The 18,813-nt window shown below is 32.3% G+C and overlaps 1 protein-coding gene across 6 annotated transcripts in view; it reads right to left on the reverse strand.

The window, feature by feature from the left end:
• Positions 1-18,813, reverse strand: part of Dnc (phosphodiesterase dunce) — a 149,350-nt gene that overhangs the window by 120,683 nt on the left and 9,854 nt on the right. For 5 of the 6 annotated variants that reach the window (XM_083043043.1, XM_083043044.1, XM_083043042.1 and 2 more), the window contains exon 1: positions 16,699-17,212. The exons of the other annotated variant lie outside the window; for it this stretch is intronic. The gene's annotated coding sequence lies outside the window, so the exon portion shown is untranslated. Of the gene's footprint in view, positions 1-16,698; positions 17,213-18,813 lie in introns of those variants that run through there. 6 annotated transcript variants of the gene reach the window in all.

Genomic DNA, 18,813 nt, shown 5'->3' on the forward strand with positions numbered 1-18,813 from the left:
CCACATTTGTGTTCTGTTGTTCTGTTGTATGCGTGAAATCACACAGACGAATGGTTGACAATGTCAGCACTCGAGGACACGGTAATAATTATGGAAATGGTACGCACAAAAATATAATACTTGATAGAATACTTTCATATCTTCAGAGAAGATCGGAATAAATTTGTTTACCAGAAATACTTGTTAATCGGAATAAATACTTGTTTATCTCATATGACGCGCAAAATTAAATTTCAAACTCTTGATGCATCGTAATAATAACGTTCGCTTGCGACAATGCAGCGGTTTTGTCGATAATGACTGTATAGATTGAATCATAATTAGTTTCTTAACAGTTTTGCTCAAAATAAAATACGTGAAGTTTACATTGCCGCCAGAAATAGATTGGCGACGAAATGACGGATATCTTCCTGACAGATACTTTCTGATTTGAACCGAGGAGTGTGCTATTTATAACCGTCTGACAATCTCACCTAAAATCTCTTCTAGCATCCCGGCAAGTTATTGCAATCGATAGATGATCCTACGGTATCTTTTGCTTTTGAAGTAAATGATATATACTTTCATACATTTCACTTTTTTAAATTTCGTTCCGTCTATAAATTTCGTTTTCATATCTCATGTTTTGCATCAAGAAACGTATACAAAACATACATTTGGCATCTTTTTAAAGATTATATATATAGTTGCTTTATAAATAACTCTATGGTGTTTCAATTCACAATGTTAGAAAATTTATATAATGTCATCCCCCCCAAAAAAAGATTTAATAAAATATATCAAATATTCGAGAGAGAGAGAGAGAGAGAGAGAGAGAGAGAGAGAGAGAGAGAGAGAGAGAGAGAGAGAGAAATATAAAATACTTTATATCTTATCCTTTCTTTAATATCATAAAAAATGCAGTACTAGCAGCTAATGCACTCTGTACAACTTTCGGACAATTTGAAAGGAATATTGAATTAAAGTCAATGATAGCATCACATGATGAATAGAACAATCGACATTTTGATTCTCAAAATTACATTGACTTTTACAACTTCAAATACAAAACCAAAGTATCTCAATAAAATGGAGAGAATGATATGAAAAATTGTATTCTGTCGGTATATTTTTAGCAGAACATAAAGCATTTTCTAACTTCATTAAAACGGTAATGAGAGGTCAGAACTTTATACAATACTGTTACGAATTGTGCAAGATCGTAAAATGCAGATGTTAAAAGAGAACTGGCAGATTATAATTAAATTAATTTGCAATAAGACAGATAAGTAAAAAACTCTGCAATGTCCAAGTCACTTCGGAGCGCAGTAAATCATAATTAATTTTAGACGCCCGGAATAAAATCAGGGAGCACCTTTTAATATTACCGTCTGGATTATATATTCGTTATTAAGAGGCAGCAAAAAATCAATTATGGAAGTTTTATTTAAGCTTCGTCTCCCATTTTACTAATATGTCAAGTAGATATTCGACTTGCTTCATTACGTCAAGTTCTTTCGAGAGAATTATTTCACGAGACAAGAACGCAGCAAATTGTACAGGTACTTACACGTAAACGCAAGAGGAATCACGCGCGTGTCATCAGTCACAGTGAAAGTTTTCAACTTCGAAACATACTACGCGAAGTTTCGAGATTTAACAATCTGGATAACATAAAAGAACATGAACTGCAATTTCCGTTACATTGTTAATTAAGAGCTGAAAGCTTTCGTTGTGACTATCGGATGGTGCAAAGTTACATTTTATATTTGTATATAAATTATATCTGTATTATCCTTATAAGAATATTAAAAATATCTTATAAGAATATTATCTCTATGAGATTTCTAATTTTATTTATAAAATTTATATTATCTTTCTAACATAAATCTTTTTATATACATATTATCAACGAGCTCTTTAAATGCATGTTATATGATCATTCAAAAACAAAAAACAACACTGTCTCAAAAAGTAAAATAAAATCGAGTTCAGGAACTGTACGTAGCGATACTTTATACGTGAGCGCAATAGCGATTATTGGCTACCAGGAAGTGAAAAAGAGAGGCGGAAATCCCCCGAGCGTAGTTTCACTCATTCACGTAAAAAAGAATCCCTAAGGATAACTTTATTCCGGAAATGTGTATAACTGTCATACAAAAATAAAAGAGATTTTGGACGCAATGTAGTAAATTCTCTAATGAGGTAATCTCTCTCTCTTCTTTGTTTAGTATCCACATACACACAGACGTAATAAAATGTTATTTCATTTAATATTCTCCCTCCCTAATTAAAATTTTCTAGACAGATATTTTCTTCAATTAATTTTCTTCATGATATTAATCGTTAATATATAATATTTTAATTAACATAATAATTAGATACTTAAAAAGTCGCTAGTAAAATTTTAAAAAAGGAACGAAGTAAAGTCGACCCAACTAGCCAAAATTATATTTATTTAAAAAACACACAACGTTTCGACCATATGGATGTGGTCCTTATCAAGTGTAATACTGAAACAATACAGTTTTAAATCATAAGTGTGAGACGGTTTGATATGTCAAAAGTTAGAGATTTTTTACATACTTCATTAGTAGAGGTGCAGCCAAATTAACGATAACGTCAACTTTTCCATAATATAGTTACATATGTAACTATATTATGGAAAAGTTGACGTTATCATTAATTTGGCTGCACCTCTACTAATGAAGTATGTAAAAAATCTCTAACTTTTGACATATCAAACCGTCTCACACTTATGATTTAAAACTGTATTGTTTCAGTATTACACTTGATAAGGACCACATCCATATGGTCGAAACGTTGTGTGTTTTTTAAATAAATATAATTTTGGCTAGTTGGGTCGACTTTACTTCGTTCCTTTTTTATTTTAATTAACTATCATTCTAATATTTAAAACCATATTAATTACAATCAAAGATGTGAGATCCGAGAGATCGATTGACAGCGATAAGTCTGTGATTTTGATTGCATTGATCAGAATTAATATGCCGCCGGCGTGCATATTTTTTTAAATTTTAATATCATCGAATAATTTACATTTATAATGAGAAAGTCAGAAAGAAGAATGGATTTTTAGTTTTTTTTTCTTTTTTTCGGAAAATACGAAAAATCTAACCACAATCATACTTATATAATAATATAATTTATATGTTTGAATATTGTTAAATATATTAATAAATATTAATTTTTAAAGACGCAGAAAATCTTTTGCATTCTCGAGTTTAATGCAGGATGCATCACTCTGTATGCATATTTTTCTTTCTTATCGATAATACTTTTAATGTAATTTTCAAAGAATTCACGATGAAATTCCGAATACGTTCTCGACGACAATTAGGGTGGGAATCCCCGAACGGATATTAAACCTTGAAGTTTCTGAGGAAAATGGACCAAGGAAATTTGACTTATGCTTGTCTTAAATCACGCGTTCAAGTGCCACGATGCATCATAAAAATGAATTGTTTCGATTCTCGTTAACGACCGAGGGATTTGCGATATTCTGCATATCGAATCGGGTCACGGGAAATATATACGCCCGACAAGCTTTATAGACACTCTAGATTCAAGTGACGAATGAATCTCGAGTGGAAAACAGACATCTGCAATTGTCGCTAATGTCACATTTACAGAAGAGTTTTCTTCAGCATCACAAGTAATGTATATTAATAAAGTTCGTAACGACATGTAACATGCTTGAGAAATATCCTGCGCATTCTGTTCTGATATTCTTTTCAGTTATAAATAAACGCACTTAAAGTGGATCGGCCATTTCTTAGCACGCTCGAGAGCAATTCTCCAGAAGCTGCTCGTTTTGTGATATCGCAAATCTTGGCGCCCAGCCAATATTGTATGTACATCATCCCAAATAAGACAGCGCGAGGATAAAAATGCGAGATATAAGAAAAAAAATCAAGAAAAAAAGGAAAGAACTGAAAGAAAGAAAGCGGTCGAGTTTTTAAAGTTAGACCTTCTAATGATGCCATTTCTGGGTTGGAATTTGAAATTCATACCGCGCTGCACGAATCGCACATAGGTATGTATATAAAGAAAATATGCTACAACGACAACGATCATTAGAGAAATATTCATTTACGAGAACGCACGCAGAGAAGAAATTGAGTAACGGCATGAATTATTTCAAAGAGACTTGTTTTAGAAAAATATGTATAAACTCTACTCTTGCATATAGCATTCTTTTGAAAAAAAAGGGGAAAAAAAAAACGCGAGCCAGGTTTATTACAATATTGCGCAAACAAATAAATGCATATTATGAAGCCTTTTAACTTTTAACTTTTAACTTTTAAGCGTGATAGAAAATGTAAGGGAACAATTTCTTTGCGGAATGAGAGGATTAACTATCAATGATATCATATAAAACTTTTGATTAACATCTATCCTTCGTGTTTGATATAAAATAAAAGACTAATTGGAACAACTTGTGTAAATGTCACGTTGGAAAGTGAGTATCGTTGATCTCACAGTGCATTTAGTAAAAAATCCAAAGGTATCCTGTATAATCGTCTATATATCACGGTCAATTAAGCGGATGGTCATTCTATGGGTTTTCCGACGCAAAATAAATCATACGATAATGATCATACGATATGATTATATACACAACAACAAATAAATCGCTACCGATCACCGTTAATCATTACGTAAATCTGTGCATAATATTGTTAGGCAGAACTATGAATGTTAAACATATTCAAAAGATGTAAATGCATAATAGGTATCTCTTCTATTTTTCCACAAATAATTTACCATATATCAAAAAAGTATATTTAATAATATAATTTGTGCTTTAACATACGAATTTTTAAATTAAATATAAACGCGATCTTTTTCATAATATTCAAGTCTAAAAATAATTATACTGTTTAATAATAATAATAATTCTTTGTATTCATCTTTTTGAAAAATTTTACATGAATAATAAGCATTCAATATTGTCATCCAATAAAAAACTTGCTGTTAATGATGATATTTTCAGACTGAGTGAAATATGAAGAAGCTAAATTCATTAGCTTTTGACATCAGCAAAGTAATAATAAAGACAAGATAGTAAAGCAAAATTCCCGAGTTTCTTAGAAACGCGTTAATTAGAAACTGGAATCCTTACAATGAAAGCGAAATGTATTCAAAAGGATAAGTAAATTAGTGCACATATAATGCACATTTCACGATAACTTATTTATTTTAATTCATTTATTTCGATCTCGTAGCAGTAAATAACTATGTTTACTCAAATTTTTTTATACAATATGCATTATATAAAATTACGCGTTTTTATGTAATATTTCAATCTCGATAAGAATAAAATGTATGATACACCTTTGTATTATATATATTTTAATAATCAAAACAGCGTTTGATTCAAATAGTCTCAATTCAAATCGATCGACACGTTAGATAAAATAATCAATATAATTGAAGTATTTAACTAAAAGTGACATCGTAATTGAGTGAACCGCAATATTCATGAAAATGATGAAAGGATGGCAGGACTATACCATCCCAAGTCCCACACACACATGTGCGTCCGACATATTCATTGTCGTTAACATAACACTGTCTATATAGCCGGCCCGTTAATTAATCCTGCAATTGTGCCGCAAAACGTAGTCAGTATTTCATTACGCAAATACGTAATCTATATTCTGTCCAATTCGTATTAACACCAAGTTAACAGCAGATTAAATTTTGAGACTTACACGTGTTACATTTATAATGCACATCACATCTATAACTTAAGTAAAATCTTAATATCCGTAAAAGCTCGAAAATGTTTCTCGCCGTTTTAAATTTTCATAAAACGTACGACTTTAATATTTAATATCATAAATGGATTTGTTCTCGACACTGATTTTTATTTAAATTATTTTGTCTCTAAATGGATTTTTCATTAAACCTATATCATTAAATATAAACAATAAAATAATGGTACTTTATTTTTAAAATACGAACTAATTTATAATTTAAAACACATGATTTGTAATTACATCTTCATATTTCATATATGGAATATGAAGACACTTCTACTTCTGATCATTGTGTCCGCGTTAAATTACCTTTCATTATTCCATTTTGAACGATTATGCCTTAGCAAAAAATTGGAAAATGTGAATAAAGGAAAAAATTAAATTGCTAATTCGATATAACAATCATTAGATAATCAGATATAGATTCAAATTGGAGTTTGAAAATGAAAAATTAAAAATATTTCATATATTGAATGTGTGTGTGCGTAAGAGATATTTATACATCAAAACAAAAAAACTCATCAATAAAATACAAATGAGAGCCACGTTGAAACGGACAACAATGAATGTATGAATGCGGAAACACATAAATTATTTTTGCATATCTCTTAAATAATAAGTCTTCGGATGAAATATTGTAATTGATTGCGTCCAATAACTTATTTCTGCACAGAGAAAATTTTCTCTTAGAATTTACCCTGAAAATCAAGGTAATTATGAGACAGTATGGTATGGAAAGAATTTTATGAGAATTTCTCTGATTAATATTTATCACAATAAAAATAATATCTATCACAATAAAATATAAAATATGTTTGATTAATTTTACTATGCAGTTTAGTAAAATTAATCAAACATATTTTATATTGTATTGTAATATAGATGTTATTATTTTTATTGTAATAAATATTAATCAGAGAAATTCTCATAAAAATCTTTCCATACCATATTGTCCCATGATTACCATGATTTTCAGGGTAAATTCTAAGAGAAAATTCTCTCAGTGGTAATTCTGAAAAGGATTTAGCCCGTTTACTATTACTTGTTCCGCTTTTATAGACAATTAGCTAGGTCGTATTTCACATTTTGAAATTGGAGCCGTCATCGAAGTGGGCTACTAGAAGCATCACACTTACACGATATTCGACTACAAGTATTACATGTACCTTAAGGATCGTATCGCCGAATAAATCGACGTAAACACGACGAGCGACCAGTCAACTGACGCAAAAGTTTCTTACATATGTGGGATTATAGCTCATTCAGAATTGCAGCCAGTGCGACGTAGAAACACACCTAATTGTATGATGGATTATTGTGCTAATAACAATTGATTAGTAATTAGCGCAATTTGTCATATCTTTCGTGGAATGTTAACTGATTGTTACAAGGACAATTAACCAATTAGTGTAACATATCGTACTTTAAAATGTCTATTTACTGCTTCATTGTACTAAAAGAACACCTGTATTTTACGTAATCCTCTTGTACGACGTTACATTAAAAAATAAAATATTCAAAAAAAAGTGAAATAATTTTAATAAATTGTAAAATTCCTCATAAAAATAATTTTCAAATTAAAGTTTGTCAAGACTTTGATAAATAAAAAGATTTGAGATATTTTACATATAAGAACGTAAGTGTGTTTCCACCGATCGACTGAGAGGACTATGAGATTGGTTACATGTGCTGCGTCAACTTGTATGCAAAATATCGCGTCGCGTAACCACCATAGAATTTTATTCGACATCATTCGCTGGCATTGAGTAAGAACTTTTCATATATACATTTCACCCCGCGTTAGAAAATTTATGCGCTGCCTTTATCTTTTTATTAGCATAAATTATTCGGTAATCCCGATATCTTGTCTCGTCACGTTGGCAGAAAGCCTCGCGTGAATCTGAGAGGAGATGAGAAATATATCAGTTATGTAATATAATAAACTTCCTAATCGAGAATTTTTACCGTTGATCGTAGTAACATTTGCTAGCAAATGCGTCTCTCTTTCTCTCTCTCAGCATAATATATTTTAATCTGGAAATCGAGCGGCAAAGGCATCAAGGGATCGCAAACAATAGCGCTATATAATCGGAATTAAAATAATTCTCAAACAACGTCCCTCGCGCGCACAGGAGACAATAGAATAAATTATGAGATGATATCTTATGCACAGAGATATATAAGAAAATGCTAATTGTTTGTCGGCGGACATTAAAGCGAACCTATGAAAAATTATTTCATGTTTATGTTCGCGTATCGCGTAGTTATGCGAATGCCATTAGATGTAGGATAAAAGGCACAGAGACCACACATGGTAATTTTATTGTCTGGCACACTATTCGTATGCATAATAAATGTATATCAGCTAAGAGATGAGACGACAGCAAAAATTCTAACTGACATTAGATAAGATAGCACAACGAAAAGGCACGGACGATTATTAAGAGCACAGTAGTTCGATATTAACTTTGCATCAATCATTGCACATTTCATCTTTAAAATATCCCAGTAAATTCTTATTCAAGCTTTTAATCAAACATATTTTTAATAACTGTATAAAATATGTCTAATATATTTTAATAATTATAATAAATTTCATAGAATCTTAATTCAATGCTTAATTTTCAAAACATTTAATACTGAGAATTAAAAAATCTAAAATAAACAGTTTTTTATTGCTGAAAGAATAAACTAAATATTAAAAAGATACTTTGTATAAAATATTTTATTTCAATAATATTAAATATTAATGAGAATTTTATCACGATCTACTCCTCACATATATTTTATAATATCTTCGCAAAATTTCGCGTATAATTCCATGCAGAATTGACTAACATTATAATACCCGATTTATTCAATCTTTTCAAATAAAAAACCTTGACATATATATAAAAAAAAACACTTCATTCCTCTATATCCTCAATAGTATTTCCAACGCGTACATTTCATCATTGCCTTTCGCAATAAACAGCAGCTATCGTAGCATAATGAGCAAGCTTTAAGCACGTATCTGATCATCAAACAACGACAGAGCTTGTCGAAGCCGAGTTGACTCTAGCCATTAGAGTACCATGCATTGGGATCACCCACTAGCAGGATTAATTACGTCTTCCGCAAACATAGACATCGTCACGGCACTATTCCATACATATCGTGAAATCCGAGTCGAGAATTGCGAGCTGTGCCCGAATAAAAAGAATAAAAAAATTGTGTATTAAAAATTTTATAAATGTAATAATATATGTAATAATAGATGCCCTCTTTTTCGATGATAATGATATAAACACTTCAAGTAGCATTATTATCGATGCCATAATACAATCAGATTTTCCGACACGCGTTTGATGATTTAATTCAAACAAATAAATATTTCACGAGTAAAATTAATTGCACTGTAATCGTATTAAGGGAAATTGTTCGTTACAAGTTGGCGAATTGCTTTCGCAGTGTATTGTAATTAACCGAAATTCGAGTTCTAAAACTGTTCTAAAAGTCGTTGCTGCAAAATGCAACCAACAATTGGAAGAGCCTGACTGACAGGCATTCTGCGACGTCGCATGTATTCCATTGAGAGGTGAATATCGAGAGCTAGATGCTCTCATGCATAAAACGAATTCTATCTATATGAAATAAACGCAATAGAGGCAAATCCATATGTCATTGAATATTAATCAAATATTTTAAACATCTAATATATTATTTAATTAAATGAAGGAAGATTATTTTTTAAATATCTTCTTATTAATTGCGTAATAATGATTTATTAATTGTTTCGTATATATTGTCAATATGCTTGCGTTGCTTTGACGTTTGCTAGTAAATAAATCGCGTTTACCTATATCTCTGTGCGTGAAATATTATTTCATAATTTATTTCATTACTCCAACAGAAAGTGAAAGTTTTGAAAAACACTATAAGAAAAAAATAATAATTTTGATTCCAATTGTATCATATAGTTTGCTATTTCCTGACGCATTCAATTTTCGCCAAAATAAAATATATTATATTAATAATGATATCAAAACGCAAATATTTGCGATTAACGGTGAAAAAAATTTTCAATTAAAAAATCTTGTTATATTATCTAACTAGTATACAAACTAACTAATACAAACAGATTATAAAATAAATATTTCATTATGCGTGAATTAACATTTTATATATATTTTTTTATTATTTTTATATGCGTGTAGCATATCAAAATACGTCCTTATATGCTCAATATATTTCTTTGTATAATGTATGAGAACACATAAGAGATAAGAATATATATCGTGTAAAATTAATCATCAAATAGTTAGCTGCCAAGTGCACGTTTTTCGTGCATCCATAATATATGCGATATTAATGCGATTAATAATAATTAATGATATGACGCACGATATACAAGAATCAGTGACAAGAGATATCAGAATGATGAATGTATTTCCAAAAGTTCGAAAACCACACTTCTGATATAAATGATTACGATTAAGCAATAGGATAAATGATCAAATTTTTTATGTAATAAGAATTATCGCACATTAATGCTCCTTATCTGGAATGTAAGCCTTTAAAGGCGACGGTTATGCACTGACCTTTTAACGTTAACGTATAAAGATATCTTTCTTACAGAGCTCGCGCTTCGTACATAAATAAATTATACATGTGAATACAACACTTTATATTTAATGATCTACTCGAAAAATAAAAATTTATCTCGAAATTTATGTACATAAAAAATATTCCGTGTATTTCTTTTATAAAAAAAAATATTCTCCGATATAAAAAATTTATTTCGAAGCAATATGCTTTAATATTGCTGAATTTATATTGTTCATGGAAATATGATATTAATTACGTAAATCGAGATATTTTATGATAAAAAATATAGCATTGATAACTTTTACAATATTGCAATATTGTTTGTCTACTACCAATTTTTTTTTATCTTGATTCGTAATATGCAACATGTCTTTAACACGAACTCGATCTGACAGTAGATTCAAAAGAAAATATGCAGAACACAGAACGGATCGATGGACGACGCAATTTACCAAATGTCAAGTGAAACGATTGTCAATAATAGATAATCGGTTAGCTACAATTTCTTTTGAAATTGCCGCGGTGCCAAATTGTTTGTTAAAGGTCTTATCGAGCAGAATTTTTTACATTTTTCAAATAAAAAAAACAGAATGCGATTTAAGACTAGAGGCTTTCCTAAACATATTTCCTTCGTTAATCCACACCACATTATCGCGACTTTGTCAATTAAAGGGATGACGCGCAAGTAACATATTTATAGAAATGCATTTCCTTAGGTACGGTTCGACAAGTTTTCTAATAAAACCATGCGGCTATATCATGACATATATAATTAGCTGTCGGATCGAATATAGCGGAATGAAGTATATCCAGAAAAGAGAAAAATTGTCTATTACATACACTATAAAGCTGATGAAAGAAACCAAGAGAAACAAAGAGATGACTTAGATTAGGCCTCATATATTAAAAATAAGAGATCACACAATTACAAAAGATTAAATTTATAAACAATAAGAAAAGATGTAAAAAATCAAAAGTAGTTATACATATGAGTGATAATAAAGTCATATATAACTAAGAGAAAAAAATAATAAATATATATAATTAACGTTAACACAACAAAAAATCGTCAAGATAACGTATCAATTGAAATTCTCGATAGTTCAATCTCTTCAGGTTGCAGAGAAACCGCAAGTTAAGTATTAACCAGCAATTTTCCAAACATTATGAGACGGACAGGCTAATAATTCAACATCCATTACCTGCACATGATCTGTTTAGATTTGTCGCTGCTACTGAAAGCATTCTAATATAAGCCGTAGTTGCAATATGTTTGAATAATATTGCGCGATTTAGATTCCTTTTGAATTATTATCGAAACAAAGTAAATCTGCAAAATCTTTTTCAATTGTTAACTGCAATATAAAAAATGTAATAACTTTTTATTGCCGTAATTTTAAAAAATTAATTAAATTTTAATCAATTTTGTAACGAGCAAGTTAAATTTTTCACAATATCGCACTATACAAAGACGAAATATTTGCAATTTTATCTTCGTTTAATACACAGCTAATACACAGAGTCTTACTTTCTCATCATTTGTAATAAAATTAATGGAAGAGTTAAGAAATTTACTTCCTGTTTGCTTATTTTTCTTACTGACCTCGTGCAGCTAAAGTTAGAGAAGTTTGAGAGCACCTGTCTTAATCAGTCTAGTGCTGTGGGAGTAGTCGAACTTCGAGTTGAGATGATGCTTTAGAATATGCTAAAGTATATCTCTCGCGCCTGAAGAGATTAAAATTTATCTTGTCAAGATGAAAGAAATGTGGGAAATAACATCAATTCTTCAGAAGTTAAAAGAAAAACCGTGTCTGAAGAGAAAAGACTTTATTAAATGCGTTTTTGTTTAGCGAATACGGTTTTAAACACTTTGACGCATAATATTGTATTCTATAAAACTTTATAAAGCATGTAAAAAATGTATGCAAAATTCTATAAATTCGTTATCAAAACTCTAAAACTGCTTTTACTACAATTCAAAAATTTAAAACATTGGCTTTAAAGAATAAAATTTACAATACTTTAAGACATCCTATACGTATTTCATCCGATATATTTGTTATCTTAAAAAGTTGCTCGCGATGTAATTATCGTATCCATTATTATTATACATTATAATATTTTCGATTAATTACTACAAAAGAAATAACCATGAAAAACTGTTACATATAAATTGTTAAAATTAACGAGCCGAGATCGTTAGTAAACGCAGAGAAATTCTGTTCTTTTTTTACTCGTACAACCTTTTTTCGCTTTACGAAGTTCGTGAAATCGCAGACAATTTGCACCGATGTCACTGTGTTTCCGCATCTCCAAACCGCCGCAGGTTACATCGGCAATATCGTCACGCGTAAAATAGAACCCTTTCGTACGTTCTATGTTCTCCCGAAAAAATTACTTTAATATTATTGTATAGAACTTTCCACGAAAAGGTAGCAAACATTTTATTAAATGTAAATGTTATCTTTATAAAAACAAATTCCTATATACATGATTAATTGCATTAATTAAATCGTTGGCTATGAGAGTTGAATTAATTAAATCGTTTCATTTTAAAAAGAACTTTATTCCAAAAAAAATGTCGAAATTAACTTTCTATTATACATAATTTCCTTTTATATTTACATGCGCTTTAGCATATTATACTGAAAAAAAAAAATTAGTTAATTAATATAGTTATAATTAATAATGTTTTTGATGCCAATTATATATAAGTTTATTATTATATTACGTATAGGAGGTTATTACCAACATTATAATAGTAATAACTATAAAAATAGAAGAATCAACTATAATTATTTTATATTATACAATTATAGTGACAAATGCACTTTACTTGCAGTATAAAATATAAATTTTGGAATAAAATTCTCTTTCTCCCTAAAATATTTGACTCGATTAAAACGTGATGCGATTACGATGTCGCAATGTTATATCACACGAAAAATTGTTCTCTTCTTTAAACAGACCTTTAAAATTTCGATCGAACGAGAAGTTTCCTAAAGCACACCTCGCACGTCCATCGTTCAATGTCATGAAAAAACAATCGACCGGCAAAAACGTCGAATTGATCGTTAAACTTTCGAACCGGGGAGAGATAAAAAGAAAGAGCGCATGTCGTGACATGAATCGAGAAATATATATTCGTAATTCGAGCTTCGATGTGCGCGAAACGCGCCAAAGCAATCGACGAGAGCGGTATAACATATTTTTTCTTTCTCGCACAGGTGCGACTTTTCTCAGTGTGTCGCAGCAGTCTACTTTCCTATGTTTCAACGTCAAGGAGAACGACGCCACGTCGATGCATATGCATCATGTGATTGTTGGCTGTTGCGAGTGTCAATGTCGACTACAGCGGTTTGGCGAAAAACAAAGTTAGTTCTGGCACGGGTTCGACCGCCTGCGCGCGCTGCCATCACCGCGTGTTTTTCGGGTAAAATTAAATTCGCCGCGACACACACGAGAACGCGAGTTCGGAGGTTCATTGTCACTGGACCGGTGACTCTCGCATGACACGTAAGTGAAAAGAGTACGACGAAAATAAAACGATCAACGATATTGATGGCAAAAATCGACGACCAGCGAGCTCAATTGAAACAACCGAACATTCTAGATTAATTAATCCGAGTAGAAGGATTTCGTGTTGAATTGACGTCAATTCTGTCACATCGGTAAAATTTTAGATAAACTGTCTCATTAACGGAAATAATACATTTTATGTGTCCAATAAAATTAAAATAATTAGCGTATTATATGATATTTTAATATTTCATTCGATTTATAAATGCGTTAATGCATTCAAGTATATTTTGTAAAATGTATGTAATGTAATTAATACATTTTTCGCATACTCAAAATAATTTAATACATTTTTTGTGTTTAAAATTTGTCCAAGCGATAATTTAACTCGCACTGTTTATAAATGGCTTGTGGATAAAATATGATCTTTTCAGCTGCATTTAAGCGCGATTTTTCAACATGTATCGGAGCTATTTTTATTTCATCAAATTTTAATTGTAAAGCCGAGTACAAATATGCTTGTAATATCGAAACTGCGTCGTTGCAGAGGGAATAATTCAGAGTGTAACGAAGAAACATTTTGCACAACCAAAACGAAATTGCAAAACACTCAATATTATTGCTCTAAATAGAGCTTAAAAATTTATTTTAATTGGATCTAATTAAAATCGTCGTTAAACGCGATTTTATGCTCTGTCTAGTACGATTTATCGATCAACTTCAGAAATACCTTTATACAGAACGTCCAGTATTTTTTTTTATCGATTTCAAGAGGTTTCTTTTAAAAGATGACAAGACAAAAAAAAATTCGCAGAAAGGGTAAAATGTCGATGGATGTCTAAACGACGAATTCTAATATCGAGATCCGTATAAAGCCTCATTAAAAAAAAGTCAATTTTCTTACATCAAACCTGACGACGTTTTATTTACACAGTTGGTACGCAACACTCGGTCTTCATTCTCTCTTCACTTGCCCTTGAAATAAAAGCTTTTCCAAAAACAAGTTGTACCCTCATTATCGCGTGAGTTTTACTACCACGGACAGAATTACATTCCCTTTATGCCTTCGACGGGACCTTCTCGGTGTCAGCTTTGTAACGAGATAAAGGCAAAACAAAAAGCCCGTCTATTCCTTCTGGTTGTACTACTACTATGTGATGATCGCCCGCAGGTGAACAGCTGACGGGGGAAAAGATCGCTCCCGATACGTCGCGAGAGCTGCGACGCCCGATATTTTATCAGCTAGATAAACACGTCTCTTTGAATAATTAAAGACCGCGTATCGCGGTCAAATGTCACGCGAAGACAATAAATTATAGGTATTTCTTTTTTTTCCAGACTTCCAATGTGTTGCGAGAAGAATCGATGAATTTGCGAAATATATGATTCGGTGACACAAGATCGAAATTAAATGAATTTTACATAAAATTCCGTTCGATATAGAGATTAAAAGAAATCTAGTCTCGCGATTATCACACGTTTTATCCCATTACGTTATGATAGCGTGAAAGGGTTATCACGCTCGCGTGCGCCGCTAATTAATGACGTCAGTTTGTCGCGCGCTTATTCTCATTACGTTCATGACACTGAATGCTTTCCTTGGTTAGAGATAACGCCGGGAAAATGAGATGGCATTCGTCCCGAGATGCATATATTCGTATTCTGTAGTTATAAGGAGACGAGGAGAAGATTATTATATACGAGCATATATAAGATCCGTAATTATTTACACGCTATGACGACGAATCCGAATTTCACCGCGCGATTATTATTCGCTCAAGTTACTCGACAACTCACGTAATCACGAGAGACAATAGATTTAAGATTTTCATTGCCGGCGATAAAATCGCTTGTCATTCCCTTACGACGTAACGAGATAAACTGAAATTCTTACTGTGTTCAAAAATACTTTAATCGTTAAGAAAACTTTGTTGTTTTGAAGGTTGATGGTAGAACTGTTACATAAGTTCTGTAAAGTGATTTAAAATTATTGATTTAATAACTCGCGTCGAAGATTTTAAGAGACAAAAAAAAAAAAAAGAAAAAGAATAACTCCACATTATAAACTGTATTGCTTTTGAAATTAAAACGCTTTTCGATGGCTCCAAGTACTCCAAAACAGAAAAAACTCGCGATAACATATATCTACATACATCAATATTATCACAGTATTATCTCTTAACGTTTATTTTCCTATCGCGAATACATAAACGCATCTATTTCTCCTAATTAAACATGAGAGTATCTTAATAAGCTCGGGAAAAATTTAAAAGTTATTTTAATATTTTTACAATAAATACCTAGTATTCGCATCGTTCGCACGATTATTGAATTATTCCAGTAAATTATATTTCATCACAAAACAATCGCAAGTCGCCACTTTAAAAGCAATTAAATTGGATTTTGTGGCTTACATATAAGCACAACTCGTCAAACAAGCAATATTGAGAATTGTTTTCTCAATCTCTTCTTTCTATAAAGAAAGCGGCATTGTATCCCGATCTCATTTCAGAAATTTCCACGCACGTCGACCTCCGACGATTTCGAAGTAAAAAAAGGAAAGCTTTATTTGGTGCTTTAATAATTAATAAAGATTCGTTTCCGCGCGTATTCACGTATGCACCGCTAATTAACGAAACTTTACAATACCGCGAAGCTCTCATAATATATACGATTAAAAAAAGCAAGAGAAGTCCGGGTAACCTTCATAATTAAAAGTGAATTCCAAATCGAATTCAAATCATTCGAAATCAATTCAAAGTAAATCCGTGCAAACGATGCGCATAATCATAACTGGTATCGAGAGATCTCTCCAATAAATGCTCACCGTGAATGCTCGAGGAACGTATCTCTCCGCGATGCCCTTTACACTAACACCGCCTACACGCTGCGGAAACACACTGAGAACACAAGAAACACCGTGCACGTCGGTCGCAGCTAGTTGATATTCCTAGGATACTAAGATTTCTCCTTCCTTTGTCGGCAACGAGAGAGAATTACAATCCGCAGAAAGAGAATCACTAATTCGGAACTAGACAGTTAGCAGCTTGATTAAAACTAGTTCCGCGAGGAACTTCACCAAACATAGTTAATTCCAGTCAATAGTCAAACCGCGAACGTCTTTGCATCGCTTCAACTTCCGCTTCAATTTCGCGGAAGTAACGGGGGAGGGAAAGGAGCCGGCAGAGAGAGAGAGAGAGAGAGAGAGAGAGAGAGAGAGAGAGAGAGAGAGAGAAGAAAAACCGAGAGATAGCTTCGCTACGCGCGCAGAAACGAGGACGAGCACTCGGAGCACGGGGTTGTATGAACCTCGCGAGGTCGCGTGCGCTATCGGACTGAGAGAGCGCCGACGAGCTGCCTCCCTGCGAACCCAGAACTGGCGGAGTAGCGAGGAGCGTCGTTCTCGTCGTCGTCGTCGTCGTCGTCGTCGTCGTCGTTGTCGTCGTCCTCGTCGTGTTGTGTTCGCCCGCTAGCGCGGGCATGCTCCCTGCGAACGTGTACGTGTACGTGTATATGTACGTGCATGTGCGTGCGTGCGAACTGCGACTCGCCATTCCTCCGGATCTGTCACTCGCTTCACAGCTGTTTGTCTCTGTCTCGCTCGGTATGGCGTTTCAATACCCGGTTCCCTAGCTGCGCTTTGGCCGGCGCATCTGACGAGAAGCGTCGTCGTCAATCATGCATGACAGGGAGAGAGCGAAAGAAAGGGAGAAACCGAGAGGTTTCGAGTATTAAATCGGAGTATAAAATCGTGACGATATCGGTTTAAAATAATGGATAGTATTAGTGTGGAAAAAAAAGAAAAAAATTTCTTAAAGTATGCTGCCCCGAGAAGCATAGTCCACGTTTCAAATTTTAATTATCCCTTCGTCAATTTTTTAATCAAATTATTCGAATTATTATTAAATTCTTGCAATGAGAATTAATGATAATTCATACATAATTAATAATGGTGTGTAATAAATTTATTTATATTTATTTTATATTACATTGTAGGTTAATTAATAAAGCTACTTTCATGTCATGTATTTCAAAGAATATAATTTCTTTTTAAACCTTTGAAAGTACGTATTTTTAACAAGATATATCTTATTCAAATTTTTAATTTTTAATAGTTTTTATAGTCAAATAAAATTTATAAGATAAAACTGAGAAATATTCAAGTGCTCCATACAAATAGAGATAAGAAAATAAAGCTAACAGCATTAGTAAAAAAAAAAAAAAAAGAAAAAGATATCAGATCCTCTCATATCAATATATAATACGTTATCAAATAAGAAGAGACTCAGGAGATACGCCTTGCAGATGCATAATCGATATTATAAAAGTCTCAGTTGCTATGTTAGCGAAATTTAGTGCTATAGAAATTGATTTATTCAGACATCTCCATGGATGGGTATCCTGGGTGGAGATTCAACGCGAATGCATTACTGGATGAGATATAGAAAGGGCAGCCCTTCGACGGGCGTAAAAACGAGTTAGAGTAAGATGTAGTCCCCGAGGGGGACGAGCGTTTCTTCCCACGCTCGTTTTAGAGCTTCATCGAGATGAAGCGAACCCGCTTATCCAACATATTTCGCTGCAGACGTAAAGTATCTCGTCGAGTCCGCACTAATCTTCCAGACCTTGAGCGAAAACGAGTTTTGCGATACGGAGATTCGTGATGTAGTCAAGGGTAAGAGAAACGACAAAAAAGTTTACCCAGATTAGTATGTTTACAGAGGGAATTAATATTCTTAACTATGATTAAATGAATCTCTGAGGGAATTAATATTCTTATCTGATATTGATACGGTCACGCGATACACAAGATTGCTTAAACATGGAACAGTGTGTGAATATGTGTCAATTTATCTAGCTCTCGCATTCTTCTCAACAGCGTTCTGCAAAACTTGCCAAGAATAAATATTCCTGAGCGAAACAATTTCCGCTTGACTGTGCA

The sequence above is a fragment of the Prenolepis imparis genome, unplaced genomic scaffold, assembly GCF_030444845.1.
Source record: "Prenolepis imparis isolate NDT839.2.m4 unplaced genomic scaffold, iyPreImpa1.0 SCAF_7, whole genome shotgun sequence".
Lineage (NCBI taxonomy): Eukaryota > Metazoa > Arthropoda > Insecta > Hymenoptera > Formicidae > Prenolepis > Prenolepis imparis.